Source organism: Thamnophis sirtalis, unplaced genomic scaffold (genome assembly GCF_051295495.1).
Source record: "Thamnophis sirtalis isolate CommonGarterSnake01/CBP01778 unplaced genomic scaffold, rThaSir2_p1.2 scaffold_2, whole genome shotgun sequence".
Classification (NCBI taxonomy): Eukaryota; Metazoa; Chordata; class Lepidosauria; order Squamata; family Natricidae; genus Thamnophis; species Thamnophis sirtalis.
Genome location: NW_028261382.1, coordinates 103,452,805 through 103,480,696, shown reverse-complemented (window position 1 = coordinate 103,480,696; position 27,892 = coordinate 103,452,805). Strand labels below are relative to the sequence as shown.

The 27,892-nt window shown below is 45.7% G+C and overlaps 1 protein-coding gene across 1 annotated transcript in view; it reads left to right on the top strand.

Annotated features, from left to right (window-relative positions):
* The first annotated feature begins 470 nt into the window (after window positions 1-470).
* The window catches only part of ADGRB1 (adhesion G protein-coupled receptor B1), a 303,358-nt gene continuing 275,936 nt past the window's right edge, over window positions 471-27,892 (top strand). Inside the window, 1 exon segment of the mRNA XM_087706632.1 lies at window positions 471-618. The gene's annotated coding sequence lies outside the window, so the exon portion shown is untranslated.

The following is a 27,892-nucleotide window of genomic DNA, read 5'->3' as shown; positions in this document are numbered from 1 at the left end:
GCCGAAGCCGCGGGCTGTGCGGATGTGAGCAGGCGCTTATTCGGTCGGATCTCCGGACTTCTGTTCAGCCGCATCCTCCGTCCAGTTTGGGCTAATATTCCCTCCCCTCCACACACACACAGACTTGGCTCGCGCCCACCTAATTCCAGAATATTTTGATTTTCTTCCTTTTTTTAAAATTCGGACTTGGCGACCCTCTCTCTTTCCTTTTTGAACTAAACCCAACGGCGAAGGAGACCAACGACCCAGGAGCGCCGGCGTTTTCCGTGTGCCTGTTTGTGTGTTTGTGTGTGTGTGTGATTTCGCGAGTGCTGGAAGCTGTGTGGAAGACTTTTCCAAGTTTCGTTTGGGGTGTGGGTGTGTGGTTTTTTTTTTAAGTGTTTTTTTTTTTCAAAGAGTGGGCTGGAAGCAAAGGAAAAAACACACCAAACTCACACTGTTTCCCCCCAAAAAAATATTATTATTATTATTGTTAATAATAATAATAATAATCTTGGTATTGGCTCCCTGGGGGAGCCCCCATGGCTCGCTTCTCCTTTCTGGATTTGTGGATGTTTTCCATTTGGGATTTGCTCCGGCTGAGAAGAAGGATATAATTGCCTGGACTCTCTTAAAAAGGTAAGATCTCCATGATTATGGATGATTATTGTTTTTCAATCCCTTAATAACAGGCAGCTTTAATTCAGCTGTGCGCTGGGAATTGGCGTTGGCTACGGGGATGAGAAGAAAAAAGCAATGTATTTTGGGTGAGTGGGTGTGGGAGAATGTCAACCCCCCCCCCAAACCTAATACCGAGCCCTGCAGGATCCGAGCGTGGAAAGATGTCCTTTCAATATATATATATATATTGGGGGGGGGGGTCTCTTTGGCCCGTGATAAGAAACCCCCGACCCCAGCTTTTGAGGGACAACTTTATTCGCTGCCGCGAACCGAAGCGCTGAAATTTTGGGTTCGACGGGGAAGAGGTAAAACCCTCGATCTGGAGGCAAAAAAAAGGGGGGGGGGATATTGCGCGAATCCATAAAGTTCGGACGCTCCAAAAGCTGCTTGCTCCAGAGGGGTCTGGAGGTGGGGAGGGGGCGACAATCGGACGGGGGGTGTCTCGGTGTCTTCACCCCATCCAGCTCCGAATTTCATTCCCCTCTGCGGGACCTGCTCGCCAAAGCACCGATCCAGCTGGCGTCGGGATCCCTTTGGATCGCTCCTGCCGCCCGGGAGATGCCGCGCTTGGGACTGCGACCCTCCCCCCCCGCGCGCAGGCTTTACTCGGGAGTAAAGTGCGAGGATCCCGACTACCCGCTAAGGCAAGCCGGCTCCCTTGCTCTTTTTCCCCCCTCCCCAATCCTTCCCCCTCGCCTTCTCTTGCGCCTCTAAGACCCCTTTATAGGATCGGGAAGGCTAGAAAGCGAACTTCAGGAGGGAAGTCACCAATGAAGGGCGGCGGCGGCGGCGAGAAGGAACCTTTCTGTGTGGGGGGGGGGAAAGGGGGGGGAGAAGCCCCCTGGATGCTTACTCGCAAGTAATCCCGTCATCTTCCTCCCTCCCCAAAAGTGGATTACGCATTTGGCAAGCGAGGCGTTTTGCGGCGCCCTCTCTTTAGCTGAGAAGAGATGGGGGGGGGAGCCACATTATTTGAGGGAGGGGGGGGAGGCAAACTTTCGCCCGGGTTGCCAAAAGCATCGCGTCGCCCCCTCCCCACCTCCCACCCGAAGAAAACGACCTTCTCTGCTTTGCAAGGAGGCTGAAGAAAGGACGAGCGGGCGGTGTGGGATGTTTAATGCTTCTTCCCCGGGCCCTTGGTGTGTGTATGTGGGGGGGGGGTCTTTCCGCTAATTTCGGGGTGCGGGAGAGGGGGAGCAAGATCCTACCCACTCATCCCCTTCTCCCTCCGAGGCTTAGGGGTTTCTTTTTATTCCCGAATATGTCCAAGGCGGGGAAGAGTGGCACTAGATTTCGGGGGCGATAACCGGCAAGCTTTAATTTCATCCCGAGTGAGACGCTTTTTTTAGCCAAATAAAAAGAGTTGTCTTGCTGATTTATTTGTTGCAGTCATTGGGGGGGGGGGGGGAAGGATCTTTGAGGGTAGGGGTTTCAGGGAAAGAGGAAAAGGTGGAGCTCCCGCCTCGCCATCAGGAGGTTGTGTGTTCGATCCTGGGTAGAGGCAGATGTAGGGTCTCCTGCTTGGGCAGGGGGTTGGACTAGATGACCTTCAAGGTCTCTTTCAACTCTTGTTATTCTGTTACTTCAAGCCCGGGATTCATAGCTCTAGGTTTTCTAGCCCTGCACCCACCCCGCTTCAAAATCTGACAGAGTCTAGGGGCATCTCTTCTTGGCTGGCTGGCCCTTTTGGATGAAAAAGCCAGGAATTGTCCATTTCTAGCCAATGAATGGAGCTGCAAGCTCCAGAAACCTCCAGCCTCTTAATGAAATGAGTTAGTTGGAAAAAGATACTACAGACTCTTTCCCCCACCTCTGGATACTGTAGACCAAGATGAAGTCAGGACTAAAGAAATCCAAGGAATGGGTTGGCTTTGAATGGTCAAGCTTGAACATCAAAGCAACATGGATTAAGGAGTGGGTTGGCTTTGAATGGTCAAGCTTGAACATCAAAGCAAGATGGATCAAGGAATGGGTTGGCTTTGAATGGTCAAGCTTGAACATCAAAGCAACATGGATCAAGGAATGGGTTGGCTTTGAATGGTCAAGCTTGAACATCAAAGCAAGATGGATCAAGGAATGGGTTGGCTTTGAATGGTCAAGCTTGAACATCAAAGCAACATGGATCAAGGAATGGTTGGCTTTGAATGGTCAAGCTTGAACATCAAAGCAACATGGATCAAGGAATGGGTTGGCTTTTGAATGATCAAGCTTGAACATCAAAGCAAGATGGATCAAGGAATGGGTTGGCTTTGAATGATCAAGCTTGAACATCAAAGCAACATGGATCAAGGAATGGGTTGGCTTTGAATGGTCAAGCTTGAACATCAAAGCAAGATGGATCAAGGAACGGGTTGGCTTTGAATGGTCAAGCTTGAACATCAAAGCAAGATGGATCAAGGAATGGGTTGGCTTTGAATGGGTCAAGATTGAACATCAAAGCAAGATGGATCAAGGAATGGGTTGGCTTTGAATGGTCACGTCTGAACATTAAAGCAAGATGGGGAGGAGGACCAGATCAACCAAGGCTCTCTTTTATATAAGGTAGATAGGTAGGTAGGGTTGGAAAGAGTTTCTACAACTCACTTCATACTACCAGCTGATCCTTCTCGCTCCGCAAAAGAAGGAGACATCCAACATTGATTCCAGGAGACGTTGGGGGCCATCTTCTTCCCACATCTCCATCCCATACATTTAGGGGGGCATGTATTTTGTGGCTAAAGAGAATGGGTGGTGGGGAAGGAGTCATCCCTGAGCAGTCCATCCCTAAATCAAGAAAGGAGTAGACCTGTTGGCCAAGCTGTCTTTCAGCTTGGAAAGCCAAGAGGGGGGAGAGAGAGAGAGAAAGAGAAAGAGAGAGAGAGAGAGAGAGAGAGAGAGAGAGAGAGAGAGAGAGAGAGAGAGGAGGGACGACGAGGAGGAGGAGGAGGTTGGATGATATTCTCCAAGTCAAATTTGGAGGTTCTAGTTCTTAGGAGGAAAAGGATGATGCAATGGGAGGTGGGTGAAGAGAAGGAGAGAGAACTTCAAGTGGTTTCCCCCTTGAGTTGAAGAAAAGCTGGTTGCTGGCTTAAGTGGAGATCTTCTGCTCATCCTATCCTTCCATTACAGATAGTAGATGAGCTAACTTGGAAAGGAGAGGTATACATACTTCTGCTCTTCCCTCTTATTCCCCTCTTCTTAATATCCACAGGACCAGTTTTTTTTGGGGGGAAAGCCCCACTGTTGGAGGAACCAATTGCTACTGCGAGTTTGCCCTGTCCCCCTCCAACCCTCTCCCCCAACCCTCAAGATCCAGGCCTCCCCATAGTCACCACCCATCCTCATCTTCTCCATCATCTCCGCAGTTGCTTCCATCTGCAGCATGGACTCTTATGTGGAGGAGGAGGAGAAGCAGGAGAAAGAAGTGACCTTTAGCTGGAGATGAGGAATGCCTTGAAAAGAGTCCATGCTCACATATGTGCACATCCAGAGGTACACACCCACACGCACCCCACAACCAGCCCTACTGGGAAGGAGATCTTGGAGAGAGAGGGGGGGGAGGGAGACCAAATGCACATTTCCCCAATGAGAGTGGGGGCCCCAACAAACCCCCCCAATCCCACCTGCCCAAGCTTCCGCTGTCCCAGTGTGTGGATTGGGTGTGTTGATGCTAGAGGTGCCCCTAAGCAAGGAATGGGAATTCTAGAATGTTGGGGTTTTTGCAAACCTTTTGGGATACCTCTAAGGCTGTATAGATTTTATCCTATTGCTTTCCACAGTTCTGATCCAAACGCAGAACCTTCGAGGGTGGGTTCCTCAGGATGATTTTTTGGGGGTGGGTTTCCACAGCAGGGGAAAAAAGGAGGTCTGGCCGGCAGGCAACATAGAATATGCCTTTTGCGGGGGAAGGGGGGGGAACGAGGGAGAAAAGGAGAAAAAAAGAAGGAGAGAGAGAATCAAATTGCATTTGGAGAAGAGCGTGGGTATATCGCCAGGCTGCATTGCACCTCTCCCGTTGCAAAAGGCAAGGCTTCACTTTAACCCGCTGCTCCATCGCATAGATAGCACACAAATTATTTTTGCGGGAAGAAAAATAAAAATAAAATAAAAATAAGAGCAGGATGGGAAAATGGGGGAATGACGGGTTTGTTCCTTCATGAACGAGCGAGGCTGTCCCATCGCCTCTCTTCGAAATGTGGATTTTAAAAAAAGAGAAAAGACAATATTGACACTCATCTCCTTTTTAAGGAGAGAATTTACCTAATATTTTGCATCTTTCAAATGGGAGTGTTTTTTACTATTTTTATTTTCTTAACCCTGCTTCTCTGCCTGGCTTTGCAACCTGAGATTCTAGATCCATCGATCCGAATAGAACTGGACCTCGGTTTGAACAGGTTCAGACAGAAGGACAGATTGAATAGCCTTTTGCTTGGCTACATCTGAATGCAAAACACCCTGGTGCATCTTGGCTGGTTTGGGAAGCTATTTTGGAAAAAGATGGGGTTTCCCCCCCCTCTGATGGTGGGTTCTTAGTAGCAGCTGAGTATTCCCTTCCTTAGCAAATGAAGTAGTTATACCCTATTTGAAAATGTACCGATAGGCATCTTATTTTTTCCATTCTAGAGAGCTACAAATCTTGATCGGTGGTGTTACGATCCAGCAGAGGATGAAAATAAGCCTTGATACCTTGCAAAGTGGGATGCCCTAGGAACAGATGAGAGAGAGGGGGGGGACAAGAGAGAGAGAGAGAGAGAGAGAGAGAGAGAGAGAGAGAGAGAGAGAGAGAGAGAGAGAGAGAGAGAGAGAGAGAGAGAGAGAGAGAATGAATCTTCATAAGGATAAGTGTTAAAAAAAAAAAACTTGCTTAAGCCCACAGCTGTACGCCCAGCTGAATCCGATGGCTCTGCTAATGTTAATCTTGGTTAGTTGGTGTGTTCCTGTGTGTGTATATGTATTTGTGTGCCTGTGTGTGTGTTTGTGTGTGTGTGTGTTTCGCTGAGACCCCGTCTTGTTCGGTTTAGTAAGTTGATTGTTCGGTGTTTGGTGGCGGTTCAGAAAATGAGTTAATTGTGTGAAGTCAGTCACTGGGCCTCTTGTATAAACATCTCTGGGATTGCAGTGTTAGAGAATCTCCGGCTTTCTATTTTTTATTCCTCTCCCCCCCCCCCACCACCGCCAAATTAGAGACCAATTTATATAAATCACTGCTGATTTAAATGTCTTGCAGAAGCCTTCGGAGTAAACACGAACCAAGCTGCAGTTTGCAGCTGAGGGCAGCTCCTTGGTTTCTGCCTGTTCCGAAGCAAATCAATCTGCGTCGAGTGAAAAAATAAATAAATCTCCTTTTTTATTATTATTTTCAGTCCAGGCAAGCCAGAAAATTCTTTCCACGGGGTCAAAGGTTTCCTCTAGGCAGGGCATTCCTTAGAAGGTGGAATAACAGAGTTGGAAAGGACCTAGGAGGTCTTCTAGTCCAGTGTTTCCCAACCTTGGCAACTTGAAGATGTCCGGACTTCAACTCCCAGAATTCCCCAGCCAGCGAATGCTGGCTGGGGAATTCTGGGAGTTGAAGTCAGGACATCTTCAAGTTGCCAAGGTTGGGAAACACTGTTCTAGTCCAATCCCCGGCTCGAGCAGGAGCACCCATACCATTGGCAGAAAAAATGGTTGTCTAATCTCTTCTTAAAAACATCCCGTGTTGGAGCAAGGGACAGGGACTCACCCCGTTTATGCAGCGCTCGGGTCTTGAACACAAACTGGCAGCTCTCCAGCTGACAATCTCAGCATCTTTAACCGCTGAGCCATCACGGCCCTAACGTATGTGCCATCTCTTCTTGAAAGCCTCCAGCGATGGAGCTACCACAACCTCTGAAGGTGAGGCCTTCCAGTGGTTGATTGCTCTCACCATTAGGGAATTTCTCCTTGGTTCTAGGATGCTCCTCTCCTTGGTTAGTTTCCAACCATTGTTCCTTGTCTTGCCTTTTGGAAAACAGTTTGATCCCCTTGTCTTTGTAGGAGCCCTTCAAATATTGGAATGGCGCTATGAAGTTTCCTTACTCCTTCTTTTCATTAGATTAGACATACCCAGTTCCTGCAACCGTTCTTCATATGTTTTAGCCTCCAGTCTCCTAATCATCTTGGTTGCTCTTCTCTGCACTGGTTAATTCCATTGGTTAATTGTTCTAAATGTCAGGAAATTCCTCCTCAGTTCTAAGTTGCTTCTCTCCTGGATTAGTTTCCACCCGTTGCTTCTTGTTCTACCCTCAGGTGCCTTGGAGAATAGTTTGACTCCCTCTTTGTGGCAACCCCTGAGATATTTGAAGACTGCTATCATGTCTCCCCTAGTCCTTCTTTCCATTAAACTAGACATACCCAGTTCCTGCAACCGTCCTTCATGGTATGTTTTAGCCTCCAGTCCCCTAATCCTCTTTGTTGCTCTTCTCTGCACGCTTTCTAGAGTCTACACACACACACACACACACACACACACACACACACACACACACAGACACAGACACACACAGACACACACAGACACACACACACACACACACAAACACCTAATCATTTTAGGAGTTATTCACTGTTGAGTTATTCAATGTTCTCCAGAGCATGGCAAGCCTCAAACGCCCTTTTCCTATGATCCGAACCCAACCCTATTGAGTTGGAGATCAGCAATTTGGGCCCATGAAAACAATCACAGAGGCCATAAAGAGAGATCGGACGAGTGTTCTGTCTGTCAATATAGTGGCCCGATTTTAATTTAGGACCATTGATTAAGATCACACGTAGCGACACTTCCTTGGCCACGGTTTGTCCTCCCGAGGGGACGCACGCTTCAACGATGCCCCCCCCCCCGTGCGTGCTGCGCCTCTGCACCAATCCGTTGCATCTTTCTCCCAAGTTTCTTCTTCGTTCCCTGCGTTGCGGCTTTCCTGGAATCCATTTGCACTGAAAACTTTGTGCTTCGTCTCCGATGTGCATTCGGGGTTGTAGAATTCCTTCGTGCGTTCCCCCCCTTTTATCACTTGGCTATTTCTCGAGATTCCCACCTTCTTCTTGAATCACTCACTTGCCAAGATCTGTTCAACACATCCTGGTTGAGGTGACCTTTGTCCTTTGGAGAAGAGGGTTCGAAGGAGTGACGGTGATCCATCACGCCAGTGAATCTCCCGCTTTTTTCCTCAGGAGATACAACTGCACAGAGGGTTCTGTCTGAAAGGGGATGCCAAGCTAGACTATTTCCCCCCACTCCCCTGGAAAATGTCTTGACCTGCAATGCTGGGTGGAAAAAGAAGGGGGGAAATATGTGACATTCTCAAAGTGAAGGCCATTCTATGGTTTCTTCCAAGCTACGGATAGATGGCGCTCTTTCTCCAGTTATGACTTAGCTACACCTCATTTCTTCCAGAGTTTTTGGATATTAGCAAATGGACTCTTCCCTTTGGAGAATGACTAGAAGAGAATAGCGGGATTGGGAGGGACCTTGGAGGTCTTCTAGTCCAACCCCCTGCTCAAGCATACCGTTCCAGACAAGTGTCCCTTCTTAGAAGCCTCAGGTGATGGAGCACCCACAACTTCTGGTTGATTGTTTCAACTGTCAAAGGTCTGTAGATATTCTCAGTTATCCAGGACTTGGGGGTCCCAAAGGTGCTTTTTAAGGAGGCAACTGGACTTCCTTGTTTTTTCTTTGAAGATGTTTCGCTTCTCATCCAAGAAGCTTCTTCAGCTTTGACCAGATAGTGGGGAATGGAAGGATTGATATTCCTTGCAGGCAGCTGGTAATGACTGAAGGACGAAAACGTCTTCAAAGAAAAAAACAACAACAAGGAATTTCAGTTGCCTCCTGAAAAAAGCACCTTTGGGACTTCCAACTGTCAGGAAATTCCTCCTTAGTCCTACGTTGCTTCTCTCCTTGATTAGTTTCCACCCATTGTCCTGCCCTCAGCTTCCTGCAATCACACCAGCGGAACTGCAAAAAAACTGCGCTACTCGGAACATCTTATATTTTAAGAAGGTCCATGGTTGATACCTAGGATGCTGGCAGCAACCCGTATCCACCGCTAGCACCAATCAATGGTATTTGTGATACGTTTTTGAATGTTCAGTTGGCTGAGTTTCATGTTTAATGAATAAAGTATATAATAATAATACTACAATTAAAAATAAAAACAACAGGTGATGAACTCTAATGCTGAGACTGGAGGTAATAAATTATATGGAGGTAATAATTATATTTTGGAGAATCCATGAGCTTCCTAACCCTAAACCTTCCTTCCTTCCTCTCTATTTATCTCCTTCCTCCCTCCCTTTTTCCTACTTCTCCATTTCCTTCCTTCCTTCCTTCCTCTCCATTTATCTCCTCTCTTTCTATATCTCTATTTCCTCCTTCCCTTCCTCCCTCTCCTTCCTTCCTTCCTCTCCATTTATCTCCTCCCTTTCTATATCTCTATTTCCTCCCTCCCTCCCTTCCTCCCCTTCCTTCCTTCCTTCCTTCCTTTCTCTCTTCCTCTCCATTTATCTCCTCCCTTTCTATATCTCTATTTCCTCCTTCCCTTCCTCCCTCTCTCCTTCCTTCCTTCCTTCCTTCCTTCCTTCCTTCCTTCCTTCCTTCCTTCCTTCCTGAGCCAAGGTGGCGCAGTGGTTAAATGCAGCACTGCAGGCTACTTCAGCTGACTGCAGTTCAGCAGTTCGGCTGTTCAAATCCCACCAGGCTCAAGGTTGACTCAGCCTTCCATCCTTCCGAGGTGGGTAAAATGAGGACCCGGATTGTTGTTGGGGGCAATATGCTGACTCTGTAAACCGCTTAGAGAGGGCTGAAAGCCCTATGAAGCGGTATATAAGTCTAACTGCTCTCCATTTATCTCCTCCCTTTCTATATCTCTATTTCCTCCTTCCCTTCCTCCCTCTCTCCTTCCTTCCTTCTTTCCTTCCTTCCTTCCTCTCCATTTATCTCCTTCCTTCCTCCCTTTTTCCTACTTCTCCATTTCCTTCCTTCCTTCCTTCCTCTCCATTTATCTCCTCCCTTTCTATATCTCTATTTCTTCCCTCCCTCCCTCTCTCCTTCCTTCCTTCCTTCCTCTCCATTTATCTCCTTCCTTTCTCCCTTTTTCTTACTTCTCTATTTCCTTCTTTCCTTCCTTCCTCTCCATTTATCTCCTTCCTTCCTCCCTTTTTCCTACTTCTCCATTTCCTTCCTTCCTTCCTCTCCATTTATCTCCTTCCTTTCTCCCTTTTTCTTACTTCTCTATTTCCTTCCTTCCTTCCTTCCTCTCCATTTATCTCCTTCCTTCCTCCCTTTTTCCTACTTCTCCATTTCCTTCCTTCCTTCCTCTCCATTTATCTCCTCTCTTTCTATATCTCTATTTCCTCCCTCCCTCCCTTCCTCCCTCTCTCCTCCCTTCCTTCCTTTCTTCCTTCCTTCCTTCCTCTCCATTTATCTCCTTCCTTTCTCCCTTTTTCCTACTTCTCCATTTCCTTCCTTCCTTCCTTCCTTCCTTCCTTCCTTCCTTCCTTCCTTCCTTCTTTCCTCTCCATTTATGGCCAAGAGTGACTGAAGGAATGTTTGTGGGAGAAGAGATATGAAGAAAGCCATGTTAACCAGGAACTGTGGGGTTTGATGGAAAGTAACTGTGGTTCCAGTCTCCCTGGATGAGCGAGACAGCCAACCTCTTTGGCAGCTGTCTGGCCTTCCCAGGTCTGAGGGCTGTGATCTATGGTCACAACCTCCGTTTATCGGCCATGGTTAATTATGCAAGCCTTGATTAGCTGGTCCAAACTCAGCCTTGGTTAGCTGCACTGAGGAGATCACTGGGAGGCTAGATTTGATTGCTTTTATGATATTTATGATTTTATAGTTTAGGCCCATCGATGCATTATTTAAATGTGCTTGTTGTTCCTCACTACACTGTGAGCCTCTTGTGGTTGCAGTGGGCATAAATTGGATAAATTAGTAAATACATCTCTCTCTCTCTCTCTCTCTCTCTCTCTCTCTCTCTCTCTCTCTCTCTCTCTCTCTCACACACACACACACACACACACACACACACACACACAAACAGAGAGAGAGAGAGAGAGATAGGCAGACACACACACACAATTTGGGAGAGAGAGAGACAGAGAGAGAAAGAGAAAGAGAGACACACACACACACACACACACACACAGAGAGACAGAGTGAGAGACAGAGACACACAGAAACACACACACACACAGAGACAGACAGACAGAGTGAGAGAGAGACACATGGAGACACTCACACAGAGACAGACAGAGTGAGAGACAGACAGACAGTGAGAGACAGAGACACACAGAGAGAGACACACACAGAGACAGAGAGACAGAGTGAGAGAGAGACACACAGAGACACACAGAGAAAGACAGATAGACACAGAGAGAGACAGAGAGACAGAGTGAGAGAGAGACACACAGAGACACACAGAGAAAGACAGATAGACACAGAGAGAGACAGAGAGACAGAGAGAGGCACACACACACATAGATAGACACAGAAAGAGAGAGAGAGAAAGAGAAAGAAGCAGACAGAAATACACACACACACACACACAAAGGGAGAGGGAGAGAAAGAGAGGGAGAACGAGGGAGAGAGGGAGACAGACAGACACACACACATAAACACACACAAAGAGAGAGAGAGGAGGGGAACAGTTAGTATGCAGAAATAAAGAAATGAGAATTGATGCACAAAGCACCACAAAGTTGCCTTCACAGCATTGTGAGATGTTCTCCTCCTCTCTGCTTTGTTTCCAGAGAGGTGGAAGGCATTTGTAGGGGATGATCTCCTGCCCCTTTTGCTCTGCCCCCTCCCCTCCCCGGGAACAAAGTCGTTTTCCTGCCAACGTCTGAGAATTGAAAAGGAGGGGCCTCCGAGGCACCTTAGCATCCAGAGCCCTCTGCCCTCATTAAACACAAAAGCTCTCGACTTACAGGGTTGAAAGTCAGCGCCGCTCGACCCACAACAGATGTTGGAGTGTTGAGATTATTTTTAAACATATATTTAAGAAAATCAATGCTTGCTGATCCTGGGTGTGACATCTACCCAGCAGGAAACTACAGTGTTCATTAGGGTTTGCTGGTGACAAAGGTTGGAGAACGGGTGGAATCTAAGAAGGGTTGTCAACATATTGAGCCAGGTTTATATGGACTGGACTGGACTGGAATGGACTGAAATGGAATGGAATGTAGAACAGAACAGAATGTAGAGTAGAATGGAGTGGAGTGGAATGGAATGGAATGGAATGGAATAGAATAGAATAGAATAGAATAGAATGTAGAACGTAGAGTAGAGTAGAATGTAGAGAATGGAATGGAATGGAATAGAATAGAATAGAATAGAATAATAGAATAATAGAATAATAAATAGAGTTGAGCCGAGGTGGCGCAGTGGGTAGAGTGCAGTACTGCAGGCCACTTCAGCTGACTGCTAGTTCGGCAGTTCAGCGGTTCAAATCTCACCGGCTCAGGGTTGACTCAGCCTTCCATCCTTCCGAGGTGGGTAAAATAAGGACCCAGATTGTGGGGGAGATATGCTGACTCTGTAAACCGCTTGGAGAGGGATGAAAGCTCTATGAAGCGGTATATAAGTCTAACTGCTAGAGTGGAATGGAATGGAATAGAAATAGAAATAGAAATAGAAATAGAAATAGAAATAGAAATAAATAGAAATAGAAATAGAAATAGAAATAGAAATAGAAATAGAAATAGAAATAGAAATAGAAATAGAAATAGAATAGAGTAGTATAATAAATATGGAATGAAATGAAATGGAATAGAATAGAATAGGAGAGGAGAGGAGGAAGGGAAGGGATTGGATTGGATGGGATGGGATAGGATCAATGGTGGGTTCCTGCCAGTTTGGACTGGTTCAACCAAACTGGTAGTGGATTGGCAGCCTGGATTTGTGGGAACCGGCAGCAACCCAGGCCAGCCATGCCCACGAACCAGTTTCCCAGTTAGCTTGAGGTAAGGTAGGATAGGATAGGATAGGATCAAGTTGAGTAGAATAGAATAGAATAGAATAGAATAGAATAGAATAGAATAGAATAGAATAGGAGTGATTGGACACACAACGACGTTGTCTCCGTTACATTAGCTCTTAGTGTACATACAAGCAACAAGTGATAAATTATCATCATCATAAAATGCCATCATAAATCATAAGATACAACACTCAGTTACAGTCATAGGATCCTAAATAAACAATCAACATAGATCATAAAGTTAACAGTCTTAAGATGCTAAAGGAATAGCTTATAGGAAAGATGAGAAGGATAATAGTAATACAGCTCTACTAGGTGGTTTTGACATCCCAGGGTGTAAGACACATGTTGTGGGAAGTAGTTGTTTAGCCGAGTGATGGCATGGGGGGGGGGAGAACCATCCTTGTGTCCAGTTGTTTTGATGTGCAATGCCCTATAGTGAGTGTCATCTTGAGCGAAGAAGTTGAAACAGTTTAGGACCAGGATCCGAGGTGGGTTTTTTCCTTTAAAGCTGGTTTGAAGGATAGGAAGTAGCAGAAGGAAAGTTCTTGAGATGTTCAATATGAGAGGAGCTTTGCCGGCTGATGTCTACTCTTGAAGGCCTTGGGTGGAAGAAGTTGCCGTTGTTGTGGTGAAGTTGTGGTGGCTACAAGGCCAGAGTGGGTTTTCCTTAGCTTGAGGCATCCCAGATTGGTGGAGTGATAAAGATGCTTGACACGAATTTGAATTTGAATTTACTTTATTTGTATGCCGCCCTTTTCCCTGAAAGGGACTCAGGGAGGCTCACAATTCAAGGGAGGGGAAAACAAACAAAGTTACAAAATATAAAGACCATACACAGTTAAAAAACACAACAATCATACCATTCGAAGTGGGGCTGCAAGTCTTTAGCCCCAGGCCTGTCAGAACAACCAGGTTTTGAGGGCTATGCGGAAGGCCTGGAGGGTGGTGAGGGTACGAATCTCCACGGGGAGTTCGTTCTAGAGGGTCGGAGCAGCCACAGAGAAGGCTCTCCTCCGGGTAGTCGCCAGTCGACACTGGGCAGCTGATGAAATTCGGAGGAGGCCTAGTCTGTGGGATCTTATCGGTCTAGTGGAGGTGATTGGCAGTAGGCGGTCTCTCAAGTACCCAGGTCCAGTACCATGAAGGGCTTTGTAGGTGACAACTAGCACCTTGAAGCGAATCCGGAGACCAACAGGCAGCCAGTGCAGCTCGCGGAGGATAGGTGTTACGTGGGTGAATCGAAGCGCTACCAGGATCGCTCGCGCGGCCGCATTCTGGACAAGCTGAAGTCGCCGAATACTCTTCAAGGGCAGCCCCATGTAGAGCACATTGCCCACCTTCAGCTATGGAAATACATTGGATGATCTCGGACCAATCGCTCTCTTACAGCTGAACTGACCTCATAGCCTTTGTTCCCTTCAGTAATGGAAGAAAGTAGGTCTCAGGCGGGCGAAAGAAAGTGCTTTAGACAGTGGGATGTCGGGGGAGAGGACTGCCTCACCAGGCATAAACCTCACCGCACGTCACTGCCACAGATGAAGTTCCCTAGTTGGGTAATGAACTGTCTGCAAGAAAACAACCAAGCTCAGAGAGCATCATAGACCCCAAAGTACCTGAACCTGGTTGTCTCTTGCCCCTCTGGAATGCAGCCTTCCTTCCCAGGGACCAGGGGTGGGTTTCTCGCCCCGTTCCAACCAGTTCGGTTGGAACGGGGCCGGCGGCGTCCCCGTGCACGCGTGCATGTGCGTTGCGCACGTGCATGTGCATGGCGCACGCATGCGTACTAGCATCTGTGCGATGTTCCAGCTGCTCCTGGAGGATCGCGCAGGCGCTGTATGCGTCCTGTGCATGCGTGGAAGCGCAGAACTCGTCAAAACCGGGTAAGGATCGCGGGCGCGCGGGTGGGCCCTTCGCCGTTCCCGGAAGTTACTTACTTCCGGGTTCGCCGACCAACCGGTTCGCAGGGACTGCCGCGAACCGGTTGAAACCCACCCCTGCCAGGGACCCAATCCACCTTAGGAGACCTTGGAGTAGCAACAAAGAGCTTACATTTGCTGTAAAGTCTTCGCTTCCACCTTATTTCCATCTGGATCACGCTGGCTGGGGGAGTCCTGGGAACTGAAGTCCGCAAGTTGCCAAGTTTGGAGAAAGAAATCTGATCTAGATGTTTGCAAGCCCAGATAGGCTGCTCCCACTTAAGAGTGTTGCTTGGAATCCTTCAGACGTTCCTCCAAGTAAAATAAAACACGGGTTATGCTGGAAAAGAAGTGTAGGTGAAGACACACAACGTTGTTTTGAGTTCTTCGGCATGTAAGATTCCCCCAGAGTGTCATTTGCAAAGCAAGTGGCTTTCCTCAGACACACACACACACACACACACACACACACACACACACACACGTCTCACAAAATCAGTGGTGGGATCCTGCCAGTTAAACAACCGGTTCGGTAATTGCCTGCTTCGCACGCGCAGTTTTAACAAAACTTACCTTCCTCGTTACTTCTTGGGGAGTAACGCAGCTGAGGCGTGGCAATACTATTTCTATTTCTATTTAGTGATTTTATAGGCCGCCCAATCCCGGAGGACTCGCGCTCTGCTGCGTGAGTCAGCTGAGAGGATATAGGTACCATATTTTTCGGAGTATAAGATGCACCAAGATTTTGAAGAGGTAAATTTAAAAAAAAAAAAGTTTTTTTTCACTCTGCAGGCCGCCCAAACTCTCTGCACACCTCAATTTTTTGTGAAAAATGGGGCATGCAGAGAGTTTGACAGGCCTGCAAAGTGCTTCTGGGGGCTGTGGGGGGGGGGGAAACATGCCAAAAAGAAGGCATGCAGGAGGCTTGTAGAGTGCTTCTGGGGGCTGGGGGGGGGAACAAGCAAAAACGGCCCATTTTTTGCAAAAATGGACTTGGGGTTTGGTGTTGTTTTTTTTTGCCAAAAACAGGCATGCATAGCCTTTAGGAGGCTTGTAGAGTGCTCCTGGGGGCTGGGGAGGGGGCAAAAATGAACAGTAATGGCCTGTTTTTCACCCATTTCTGCCCTCCCCAGCCCCCAGGAGCACTTTGCAAGCCTCCCAAACCCTCTGCACGTCCATTTTTGTGAAGGGGGCGGGGTTTCAAGATGCAAAAAATCCTGTATTCACTGTATAAGACCCACCCAGATTTTCACCCTCTTTTTTGGGGAGGGAAGGTGTGTCTTATACTCCGAGAAAGACAGTCATTAAAGCACAAGGGCAGGTGGGCTCACCTGATCATCGAAGCGAACCAGTTCGCTCTCCAGCTGATTATTGGAGCTACCAGTTCGGCTGAACCAGTCCAAATCGGCTGAATCCCACCCCTGCATGAAACACCCCTTCCAAGAAGCCCATGGAATCCGGCTGGAGGTGAGCCAACGGCAAATGAAGTTTCTCTTCATGCTTGTTTCCTCCGAGCCTACGAGGGCTGAAAATTGCTTACCGTCAAGCCTCCAAGTGAGGATTCGGTATTATTTTGATTATACCGCGATCATTGTTCCCGGTTCTTTAAGGAAGCTGATTTCGTGGGGGGCGAAATGACGGTAGTTTAACGCTGAAGAGTCGCTTGATTTGACACTTCATCTCACTGGGACACACATCAGCGCTTCCTTTATGAAAATTTAAATTGGCTACCTCGGAGGAAGCAAATGAAAGGGCCCTTCCATTATTATTTCTTTCTTCCCCGAGTGTGTGTTTGCGTTTCTTCCGGCCTCCCCTCTGGGTTATCCAAATTGTGTCAGAGGGAGGCTATTTTCTTAACTCCTTTGAAAGTGCGTCTCCCGCGCCGTCTTCGATCGGGAAATGATCAAATGATGGGAAACAACAGATATGGGTACACCTGGACATAGGATGACAAAAATTCCAGTTATTAACCCAAAAGTGCTTTTTTTCAAGAGGCAAGTGGACTTTCTTGTTTTTTTCTTTGAAGATGTTTCGCTTCTCATCCAAGAAGCTTCTTCAGCTCCGACTGGATGGTGGGGAATGGAAGGATTTATATTCCTTGCAGAGAAAGCTGGTCATTTGCATCCTTTTAGAGGGTCGTTGAGGCAACTTGGAGGTTTAACTGTGTCCTCAGGTCATGGGGCTGTGTCAGGTTTTTCTCTGAAGATGTTTCGCTTCTCATCCAAGCAGCTTCTTCAGCTCTGACTGGATGGTGGGGAACAGAAGGATTGATGCTCCTTGCAGACAGCTGGTCATTTGCATCCTTTGAGAGGGCCGTTGAGGCCACTTGGAGGTTTAACTGTGTCCTCAGTTCATGGGCTGTGTCTGGTTTTTCTCTGAAGATGTTTCACTTCTCATCCAAGCAGCTTCTTCAGCTCCGACTGGATGGTGGGGAATGGAAGGATTGATACTCCTTGCAGACAAAGCTGGTCATTTGCATCCTTTTAGAGGATCCTTGAGGCCACTTGGGAGGTTTAACTGTGTCCTCAGGTCATGGGGCTGTGTCAGGTTTTTCTCTGAAGATGTTTCACTTCTCATCCAAGCAGCTTCTTCAGCTCTGACTGGATGGTGGGGAACGGAAGGATTGATACTCCTTGCAGAGAAAGCTGGTCATTTGCATCCTTTTAGAGGGTTATTGAGGCCACTTGGGAGGTTTATCTGTGTCTTCAGGTCATGGGACTGTGTCTGGTTTTTCTCTGAAGATGTTTCACTTCTCATCCAAGCAGCTTCTTCAGCTCCGACTGGATGGTGGGGAACGGAAGGATTGATACTCCTTGCAGAGAAAGCTGGTCATTTGCATCCTTTTAGAGGATCCTTGAGGCCACTTGGGAGGTTTAACTGTGTCCTCAGGTCATGGGGCTGTGTCAGGTTTTTCTCTGAAGATGTTTCACTTCTCATCCAAGCAGCTTCTTCAGCTCTGACTGAGGCCACTTGGAAGTCTATCTGTGTCCTCAGAGTCACCTGAATGGTGCAAATGGTTCCTGTAGTCCGCAAATTTTTCCTCTGGAAATCCATTCCTACTCCCACACCATTCCAAGGGTGTTCGTCTCAAATTGTGTAGCTAAAAGTATGTAGAGATCCTCAATCATCCAGGACATGGTTGTGCCAAAGGTGCTTTTTCCAAGAGACAACTGGACTTCCTTATTTTTCTTTGAAGATGTTTTGCTTCTCATCCAAGAATCTTTTGTATATCTTAATACCTTAATATATAATTATTGTTTCTCCCCACTATTTTCTATCCCTATTTTAACTTTCCCCCCCTTTCATATTGCTATGATATTCAAAGACATGTTTTCCACCTATTTTGTTCATATTTCCTTAGTTAAATCAACGTTCCATCCTTCATTCTTCCATTTTTCAATATCTCCTTATACAGTTTTAGTATCAATCACGCTCATTTATACTTTTAGGATATTTCTATTCAAGTTCTTACCAGTTCTGCAATCCGTGTAATTCTATTATTAATACACATGTATTTATATATATATATACCTAATCTCCCATTGTTAAATTCTACCCTTCCACTGTTATTCATATTTTATACACCTTTAGTAGTACAGTCATTCAAAAATCTATTTTTCCCATTCTTCACATCCTTTTAGATTACATGCAACTTTAGACATGTAGAAAGAAAAATGCAAGAATTCTTGCTTGTACTTTCGTTGCACATGTGTAAAGTTACATTTGGGGGGGAGTTGGGTGTTCTTTATATACATTTTTTTAAATCGGGAAAAAGAGAAAACAAATTGAGACTCTAGAGGTTGACTAGAACTGTCCTTCGGAGGTACTCAGGCATGGAATTTTAATACAGCTAGCAAATCTCGAATGACTTTTTTTTTTTTTAATGAAGGCAAAGCAGGATCTGACCTGGTTAAAACTAGCAGGAAATCTCAGGGCTGTAGATCAGAGGAGGAAGCCGAAAATAATTTCAAGAGGTAGATGTTTCAAATGCCAGTCAATTCATCCCAAGGAAGTGGAGATTACAATCCTTTGAGGTAGGCCCATTGTCATCCTATTGGTATCACATTTTGCAAGGATTGAAAAGGATTTGTCTTTTCGGAACAATTTCTTTTTTAACAAGGGAAAGAAGGAAGGAAGGAAGGAAGGAAGGAAGGAAGGAAGGAAGGAAATGAGGGAGAAACAGAAAGAAGGGAAGGAAGGAAATGAAGGAGAGAGGGAAAGTAGGAAAGGGAGGGAGGGAAGTAAAGGGAGGGAAGGAAATGAGGGAGAGAGGGAAAGAAGGAAAGAGAGGGAAGGAAAGGAAAGGAAGGAAATGAGGGGGAGAGGGAGGGAGGAAAAGAAGGAGATGAGGGAGAGAGGGAAGGAAAGGTCCTCTCCTTTTTGGTATTATTGCCAACAAAGACATCACAATGAAGACCAGGAGAACTTCATTTAGCCATGACAGAAGACGTTGTTGAACTAAAGAATAACCGTCCTGTTTAGGATCAGGATTCAGGACTACAATCTCCAGATGTGGTGGGCGCTCCAGAGGTTTTCAAGAAGAGACTGGACAGCCACTTATTGGGAATGGCATAGGACTGTGATGACGAATCTATGGCAAGCGTGCCACAGATGGCATGGGGAGCCCTCTTTGCAGACAAGTGAGCCGTCGTCCCGTTCAGCTCCACCACGGATGCGCATGTGCCTCCCGCTGGCCAGCTGATTTTTGGGTCTCTCTGTGTGGGGGGACCCGGGAGAGTTGTACGCACATGTGGGGAGGGAGTGTGGGGGTTACGGTGTCCCCCACGCCCCATTTTTGGTTTCAGGAGGCTGTAGGGAAGCCTGCTAGGCCCAAAACGGGGCATGGGATGGGCGCATGGATGTACGGGGCAGGAACTTTAAACTTTAATGGTATTTGTATGCCGCCCACTCCCTAGGGACTCTGGGCGGCTCACAGCAAATAAAAACAGCAAATAAAAACATTTAAAATTGCAGAATTAAAATCCACACAGCATCCACTTCATCAAAGGAAGTGCAGAGGGTTATGTGCAGTGAAGGGGCGCATTGCATTGTGGGAAATCGGTTTTGGCACATGAGGACAAAAAGCTTAGCCGTCACTGGTATAAGGTCCGCTACTTGAATAAGGGGTTCATTTAGAAGACCCCTTCCAATCCTAATATTCTATGTTCCAATGCCAGTTTACAAAGCAAGATCACGTGAAGTGTTAAAATCACTTTACAAAGCCTTGGTAAGGCCACACTTGGAATATTGCATTCAGTTTTGGTCGCCACGATGTAGAAAAGATGTGGAGACTCTAGAAAGAGTGCAGAGAAGAACAACAAAGAGGATTAGGGGACTGGAGGCTAAAACATACCATGAAGAACGGTTGCAGGAACTGGGGATGTCTAGTTTAATGAAAAGAAGGACCGGGGGAGACATGATAGCAGTGTTCCAATATCTCAGGGGTTGCCACAAGGAAGAAGGGGTCAAACTATTGTCCAAGGCACCAGAGGGTAGAACAAGAAGCAGTGGGTGGAAACTAATCAAGGAGAGAAGCAACTTAGAACTGAGGAGAAATTTCCTGACAGTGAGAACAATTAACCAGTGGAACGACTTGCCTCCAGAAGTTGTGAATGCTCCAACACTGGAGGTTTTTAAGAAGATGTTGGATAACCATTTGTCTGAAGTGGTGTAGGGTTTCCTGCCTAGGCAGGGGGTTGGACTAGAAGGCCTCCAAGGACCCTTCCAACTCTGTTTATTCCATTCTAAACAGCTTTTCAGATGACACTTAACAAAGTTACTGAGACAGATGATGAAACAGAAGCAACCATTTTCACACCGGTGACTTTCATGCATATATGAGGAAATTGAACAAAACAATCAAAACTATTTTTAAAAAACAACAACAACAACCAAAACTCACAATACCATACTTGGTTGAAGTTCATCTCCTTTTGAGAACTAACTCCATATCCTGAAGAAATTTATTACCTCAGCTGCCTCATTGTTCATGCCACACGCTAGGTCATGGTTTGCTTAATAAATAAACTACAGTGGGCCTAGTTTCCTGCAGCAGGCTAAATCATAAAGTGTGATTTATACCTCTTACTGACGGAATTCATGTGATGTGTTGTGAAACCTTTAGACAGGTTCCATTTTTTTCCCCCCAAGGCTATTCTTGGACTTCATCTTTCCGCCAGCCATAAAAAGAAAAAAAAAATTGGAAGAGGATATTTATAGCTCAGGATTGAAGTGTAATTTCGGAATAATTCTTGGAAGCCTGGCGATGTTCGAACAAAGCAGCCATCAACAGGCACATAGAGATAAACAACATTTACCTGCCATTCAAAAGAGACAATCAAAAAGCCAAAAAGGAACAAAACATTTCCCTACCAGCAATCAACACTCTATCTATCTATCTATCTATCTATCTATCTATCTATCTATCTATCTATCTATCTATCATCTATCTGTCTGTCTGTCTGTCTATCTATCTATCTATCTATCTATCTATCTATCTATCTATCTATCTCTATATATGTCTGTCTGTCTATCTATCTATCTATCTATCTATCTATCATCATCTATCTATCTATCTATCTATCTATCTATCTATCTATCTATCTATCTATCTATCTATCTATCATCTATATCTGGAAGGGACTTTGGAGGTCTTCTAGTCCAGATAATTGGAGATTAACACCAAGATTAATACACCAGCATTCTTAAAATTTTATTTTAGTTCAGATATAATAACAATTTGACAACCTCTCTTTATTAGAAAGCTGGATGAGAATTACGTTAGGTTAATTTTTTGTTCAACGCCACCACAAAATGTACATTTTTTTTTCAATAAATGAGCAAAAAGATTATTTTGAAATTAGTATTTTTATTAATTAAAATCACCTAATTAAAAGTCACCCAATGGCTTTCATGCCTAGTTCAGGACTAGAACTCATAGTCTCCTAGTGATTGATGCAACACCCCTTTGGCTTTTATGCTTAAGACAGGACTACAATTCACCATCTCCTGGTGATTGGCTCAAAGCCACCCAGTAGGTTTTTGTGTCTAATTCAGGACTAGAACTCACAGTCTCCTAGTGATTGATCCAACACCCCGTTGGCTTTTATGCTTAAGGCAGGACTACAATTCACCATCTCCTGGTGATTGGCTCAAAGTCACCCAGTAGGTTTTTGTGTCTAATTCAGGACTAGAACTCACAGTCTCCTAGTAATTGGCCCAAAGTCGCCCAGATGGCTTTTGTACCTAAAGCGGCACTACAGTTCACCATCTCCTGGTGATTGGCCCAAAGTCACCCACTGGTGTTTGCGTCTAATTCAGGATTAGAACTCACCATCTCCTGGCGATTCGCCCAAAGTCACCCAGCTGGTTTCATGCCTAAATCTAGAACTAGAACTCGCCATCTCCCAGTTCCTAGTTTGGAGCCTTATTCACCAGACCAAGCAGGCTCCATAACTAAAACAGAAACAGATCCCACATTTCATATATCTGAAACCCCGCACGTGTTCTTTATGGAGCAAGGCCGACTCAATTCAGCCTCTGAGTGCATTGTAATTTTCCCTGCGGATTGTGAAAAAGAAACTGGGATGGCTGAGTGTTTTCAACATTTTTTTTTCCTGCCAAGCTGAACTCACATCTGTATCTGAAACATCTCATCCCTTTTTGCTGGTTTTGTCCTTCCAGGCTGTGATAAACAAAGGAAGCTGTAACTGAGACATCAAAAATGAGGAGCCAATTACAGGATTTCACAGTTATGTTGCAGCCAAACCCTTGATTAAAGGACTATAGTACTCTTGTCTTTTGGGTTCTCGTCAACCATTATACTAATTTCAACTCCCATTTTGGACTTCTCTGCCAGCTGAACAAACAACGGGCATCTCGGGAATCTTGTTGGCTCCAATTTTCTTTTCAATTTCTGCCTCTGATCTTTCCTTTTCTACCTTCGTGCTTCTTTCAGTGGTTTTCTGCTTCTCCCTTTCCTCCGTAAATGTCCTTCTGCTTTTAAGAGTTCTACTGTCTTTCCCTGAAAATAAGACAGGGTCTTATTTTCTTCTTTTTTTTGAAAATTTTATTAATTTCATATATACATTCACAATTATATGATCTCATAACTCTTATTAATAATATGTATTTATAACAATTTTTCCTCTACAGTTGACAATATACTTGAGATTACTTTCTTACCATCCCATAACTCCATCTTATCTTACAACATTCCTACTTCTTCTTCCTTCCTTCCCTCCTTCCTTCCCTCCTTTTTTCTCTCCTACTCTCCTTTCTTCCCTCCTTCCTTCCTTCCCTCCCTCCTTCCCCTTTCCCTCCTTCCCTCCCCCCTTTCTTCTCTCCTTCTCTCCTTCCCTCCTCCTTCCCTGCTTCCTTCCCTCCTTCCTTCCCTCCTTTCTTCTCTCCTCCTCTCCTTCCTTCCCCCCTTCCTTCTCTCCTACATTCCCTCCTTCCTTCCCTCCTTTCTTCTCTCCTTCCTTCCCTCCTTCCTTCCCTCCTTTCTTCTCTCCTTCTCTCCTTCCTTCCCTCCTTGCTTCCCTCCTTCCTTCCTTCCCTCCTTCCTTCCCCCTTTCTTCTATTTCTTCTCTCCTTCCTTCCTTCCTCCTCTCCTTTCCCTTCTCTCCTTCCCCTTCCTCCCCTTTACCCTTCCCCTCATCCTCCCTTATCTCCCCTCTCTCCTACTCTTACATTCCCTCCCATTCTTCCTCTGCTTTTCCCTCTCTCCTATTCCTCTCCTTTCTCCTCACCTTCCTATCTTTCCTTCTACTCCCCCTTCCATCCACTCTATCCGTTGTTATGTTTACATATTCTCCTCTTCAGGGGGTGACCTGGTTCTTTTTTTTTTCCCCCCTAATTGAAAGTTATAAAAAAAGGCAAGATTTACAAAATACAAGATACAAATAGAGATAAAGCTCTTTACATATTTACAGCGCAGACGGCGCTGTCCATTTCCCATAGTTCATCTCAGGGTCTTATTTTCTTTCGACCCCCCCAAAGTAAGTGCCTGGCCTTATTTTTATGGTGGTCTTATTATTTTTTGAAGTGCAGGCAGTGGCGAGCGTGGTGACTTCATCGCTGCTGCTGTGGGAAGGCAACAGAATGAGCGCTGGCAAGAGCTTTCGACTTTGTCTAAGAAACTTCCAAAACACTCAATGTAATCATTTCCTGGTCACTGTGGGCTCCGGGAGAATTGGAAGTTAATCTCCTGTGTGCACAACTCACTCTTGAGAAATAATATCATCTCCAGCGCTCTCTGGGTGATGGGGTTCAGGAAGAAAGGATTACCAATTGGTAGGTCTAGGCTTCCTTCTTTCTGCTGGGCTGGACTGACATCTCAAGGGCAGCTCATCCTGGACAGCCACCAAGGATTATGAGTCAGCCAAATGTGTTTTGTGTTCAAGAGGCAGCAACAAAACCTTAGGCTGGGTGCTGTTGACCGCACCCCATTCCTAAGAGGTCTGTAAGGGGGCGTGCATAAGCCCACCAGCGTGCCTATTGTCCCTGTCCTAATATTCCCTTGTATTCGTATTCATTTCATGTATCCAAAAACCATGTTTTTAGTTATATATGTTGTCCAACACATGCTTGACGAAATAAATAAATAAAATAGCAATCCGCAAAATGTACTTATCAGACATTAAGTTAAATACTATTCACAGTATGGCTATATCATTGTACATTGCCGTAACATATTATTATTAGCCTTTTTTATTAAACATTTTAATCTTTAAAAACAGAAAGAAAAACATAACAAGAAAAAAAAACAAGACATACATAACAATATAAAGTTATAGAAAAATAAACAATATACAGCCTTCTGTATCGGTATCAGTGGTGGGTTTCAAAAAAATTTCGAACCTACTCTGTGGGTGTGGCCTCCTTTGTGGGAGTGGCTTGCCGGCCATGTGACCTGGTGGGAGTGGCTTGCTGGCCATGTGTTTTCTCTCTCTCTCTCTCTCTCTCTCTCTCTCTCTCTCTCTCTCTTTCCTTTTGTCTCTCTGTCCCTTTTTCCTTTTTTTCTTTCATCTCTCACTTTTTCTTTCTTTTTTATTTTTTATTTCTTTCTTTCTTCCTTTCTTTCTCTTTCTCTTTCTCTTTCTCTTTCTCTTTCTCTTTCTCTCTCTCTCTCTCTCTCTCTCTCTCTCTCTTTCCTTTTGTCTCTCTGTCCCTTTTTCCTTTTTTTCTTTCATCTCTCACTTTTTCTTTCTTTTTTCTTTTTTATTTCTTTCTTTCTTCCTTTCTTTCTCTTTCTCTTTCTCTTTCTCTTTCTCTCTCTCTCTCTCTCTCTCTCTCTCTCTCTCTCTCTCTCTCTCTCTCTCTCTCTCTGTGTGTGTGTGTGTGTGTGTGTGTGTGTGTGTGAGTGCTGGGTTTCAAACTATTTCGGAACCTCTTCTGTAGGTGTGGCCTGCTTTCCGGGTCCACTGGTGGAACCTCTTCTAACCGGTTCGATAGATTTGACGAACCGGTTCTACCGAACAGGTGCGAACTGGTAGGAACCCACCTCTGATCGGCATTCATATTTAGCCTTTATAGTTCTCCCATTTGCATTGCCTTCCTATTGATTTTACCTTGTCCAATAATATAATAACAGTAGTACTGACACTTGTAATAATATTAATTGTTCACATCACCATTATATTTACATTCTCTATTTCCTGCTTTGGCTTCTGTTTTTTAGCCACTTATACATTAATTCCATATTTTATAGAAGCCCGATTCTTCTCTTTCTTTTAGTTCCAAGGTCGTTTTGTCTATCTCTGCACATCCGAGTACTTTTCTAATTATTGTTTCGTCTGCGGGCGTATTGATTTGTTTCCAGTTTTGTGCGAAAACAATCCTAGCTTGCAGTGAGTATGTGTAGTGTTATGTATTGAAATTGCTTATCCATTTTCAGGTCTAATATTCCTAATAAGAACGCTTCTGGTTTCAGTTCTATTTTTTTGCTCCGTAATTTCTTCCAACCATTTCTGGATTTTGTACCAATGTTTCCTTATGATGGGGCACATCCACCACATATGGTAGAATGTGCCAGACTTGTGGCTTATTAGTAGCGTTACTAATATTGATAATGATAGTAAGACAGGAATGGGTCTAGAGTACGGCTATCTCATGTGAAGTTGTCTTGCAGTGAATTGGGTGTGGCGATTCGGCGGTGGCAAATTGTCCTAGACCAGGGTGTTGCAGAAAATGACAGGCATTAGACTTCTCAGGATACAGGCAAAGTTTATTTGGCAGCCAGGTTCAGAAAGCTAGCCCATGGCTAGCATTGCAATTTCTGAACCACCTTCGTTATCGAAGCACGCGTTCTTATACATTCTCCAAAGCATTGCAACACGGAAACACTTAACACATTTCTTAGTGGTTATCTTAAGGAGAAAGCCTTATAAGGAGATGGGGTCTTACTTCTCCTTTTGTTTATGGAGTACGTGTCATTAACAAACTTTAATTGAACCTTGGACTTTCGACATAGGCTTTTGGACATAGGGACATAGCAATAGCAGTTCGACTTATATACCGCTTCATAGGGCTTTCAGCCCTCTCTAAGCGGTTTACAGAGTCAGCATATCGCCCCCAACAATCCGGGTCCTCATTTTACCCACCTCGGAAGGATGGAAGGCTGAGTCAACCCTGAACCGGTGAGATTTTGAACAGCCGAACTGCAGAACTGCAGTCAGCTGAAGTAGCCTGCAGTGCTGCATTTAACCACTGCGCCCCCTCGCCACATCTTGTGGTTAGGCACTGGCTTCCTGTTCCTTTTGCAAGTTGCAATTCTGCCTATGTGGCTTTAATGTAGAAGTAAAGGGGCTCTAAGAGGCTGACCCAGTAGGTTTCACACTTAATGTCCAAATCTCACTTTACGTCTGCTTTAAGGGGAGTCAAACTCACGGCTCGGGGGGGTGTGTGCTTAGATCTGGCCTGCAAGGTTGCCCTTGAAACAGCGAAGGACTGGCGCGCAATGTCTCTGTCACCAAAAAGAGAGCTCGGGAGGACCACATGCGGCTTTTCTAAGCTCCTTTTTCGCTGGTGGAGGGTTGCAGGAGGCTGTCGCAGCCGAAAATGGAGCTCAGGAGCCTGTTTCCACTGGTGGACCATTTGGGGCCACCACGGGCACCCCCAACACGAGTGACATCGAGCTGGCCACACCCACCCTGGCCATGGTCCCTTCTCCCCCCCCCCCGAGGTCAAACCCCACCCTGATGCAGGACTCGATGAAGTCGTGTTTGACACCTCTCTCCTAGATCCTCTCACTGGAAAGCTGGAGGCGGTTTGAAAATCCAGAATGGTGGTGTTCCTACAATTCAGTAAAACGGGCTTGAATAGATTGATTGATTGATTGATTGATTACATTTATATGCCGCCCTTTTCTCCGAAGGGGACTCAGGGCGGCTCACAATTCAATCAGGGAAAGGAGGTACAGACAGGGGGATAAAAAAGACGAGACATAACAATACAAAATTTAAAAACACACAACAACCATACCATTCGAGAAGGGGGGCAAAAACTCTTTAGCCCCAGGCCTGTCGGAACAGCCAGGTTTTAAGGGCTTTGCGGAAGGCCTGGAGGGTGGTGAGGGTTCGAATCTCCACGGGGAGCTCGTTCCAGAGGGTCGGAGCAGCCACAGAGAAGGCTCTCCTCCAGGTAGTCGCCAGTCGACACTGGCCGGCGGATGGAATTCGGAGGAGGCCTAATCTGTGGGATCTAATCGGTCTATTGGAGGTAATTGGCAGCAGGCGGTCTCTCAAGTACCCAGGTCCAATACCATGAAGGGCTTTATAAGTGACGACTAGTGCCTTGAAGCATATCTGAAGACCAATAGGCAGCCAGTGCAGCTCACGGAGGATAGGTGTTACGTGGGTGAACCGAGGTACACACACTATCGCTCGCGTGGCTGCATTCTGGACAAGCTGAAGTCTCCGAATGCTCTTCAAGGGCTGCCCCATGTAGAGCACGTTGCAGTAGTCCACGTTGCAGTAGTCCAATAGACTTGGGTAGTTGGTGGGGCAGCGTGTTGTGGGAAGCTATCTATGGATAAAGGAGAATATTTGCAGCTCAGGGTTGAAAGGAAGGGCCCTGGGTGCTCTGTGAGGCTGCAGGTGTTTCATTAGCAAACTAGGTAATGATGTAGGAGGGGGTGCACAGGTAAACCCACCAATGGTTTGACCAGGTTAGGTGATTCTAACAGGCTAAATATTATAACCTTTAAAATGCTTAACATCAAAATCAAAGCTCACTTTTGACTTACTGGCCTAGGACTCCCACTTTTCCTATTGCAAATATTAAGGGAACGTAAATGCAAGCTTGGCACAAGAGTGAAACAGGAAGCATGGGTGT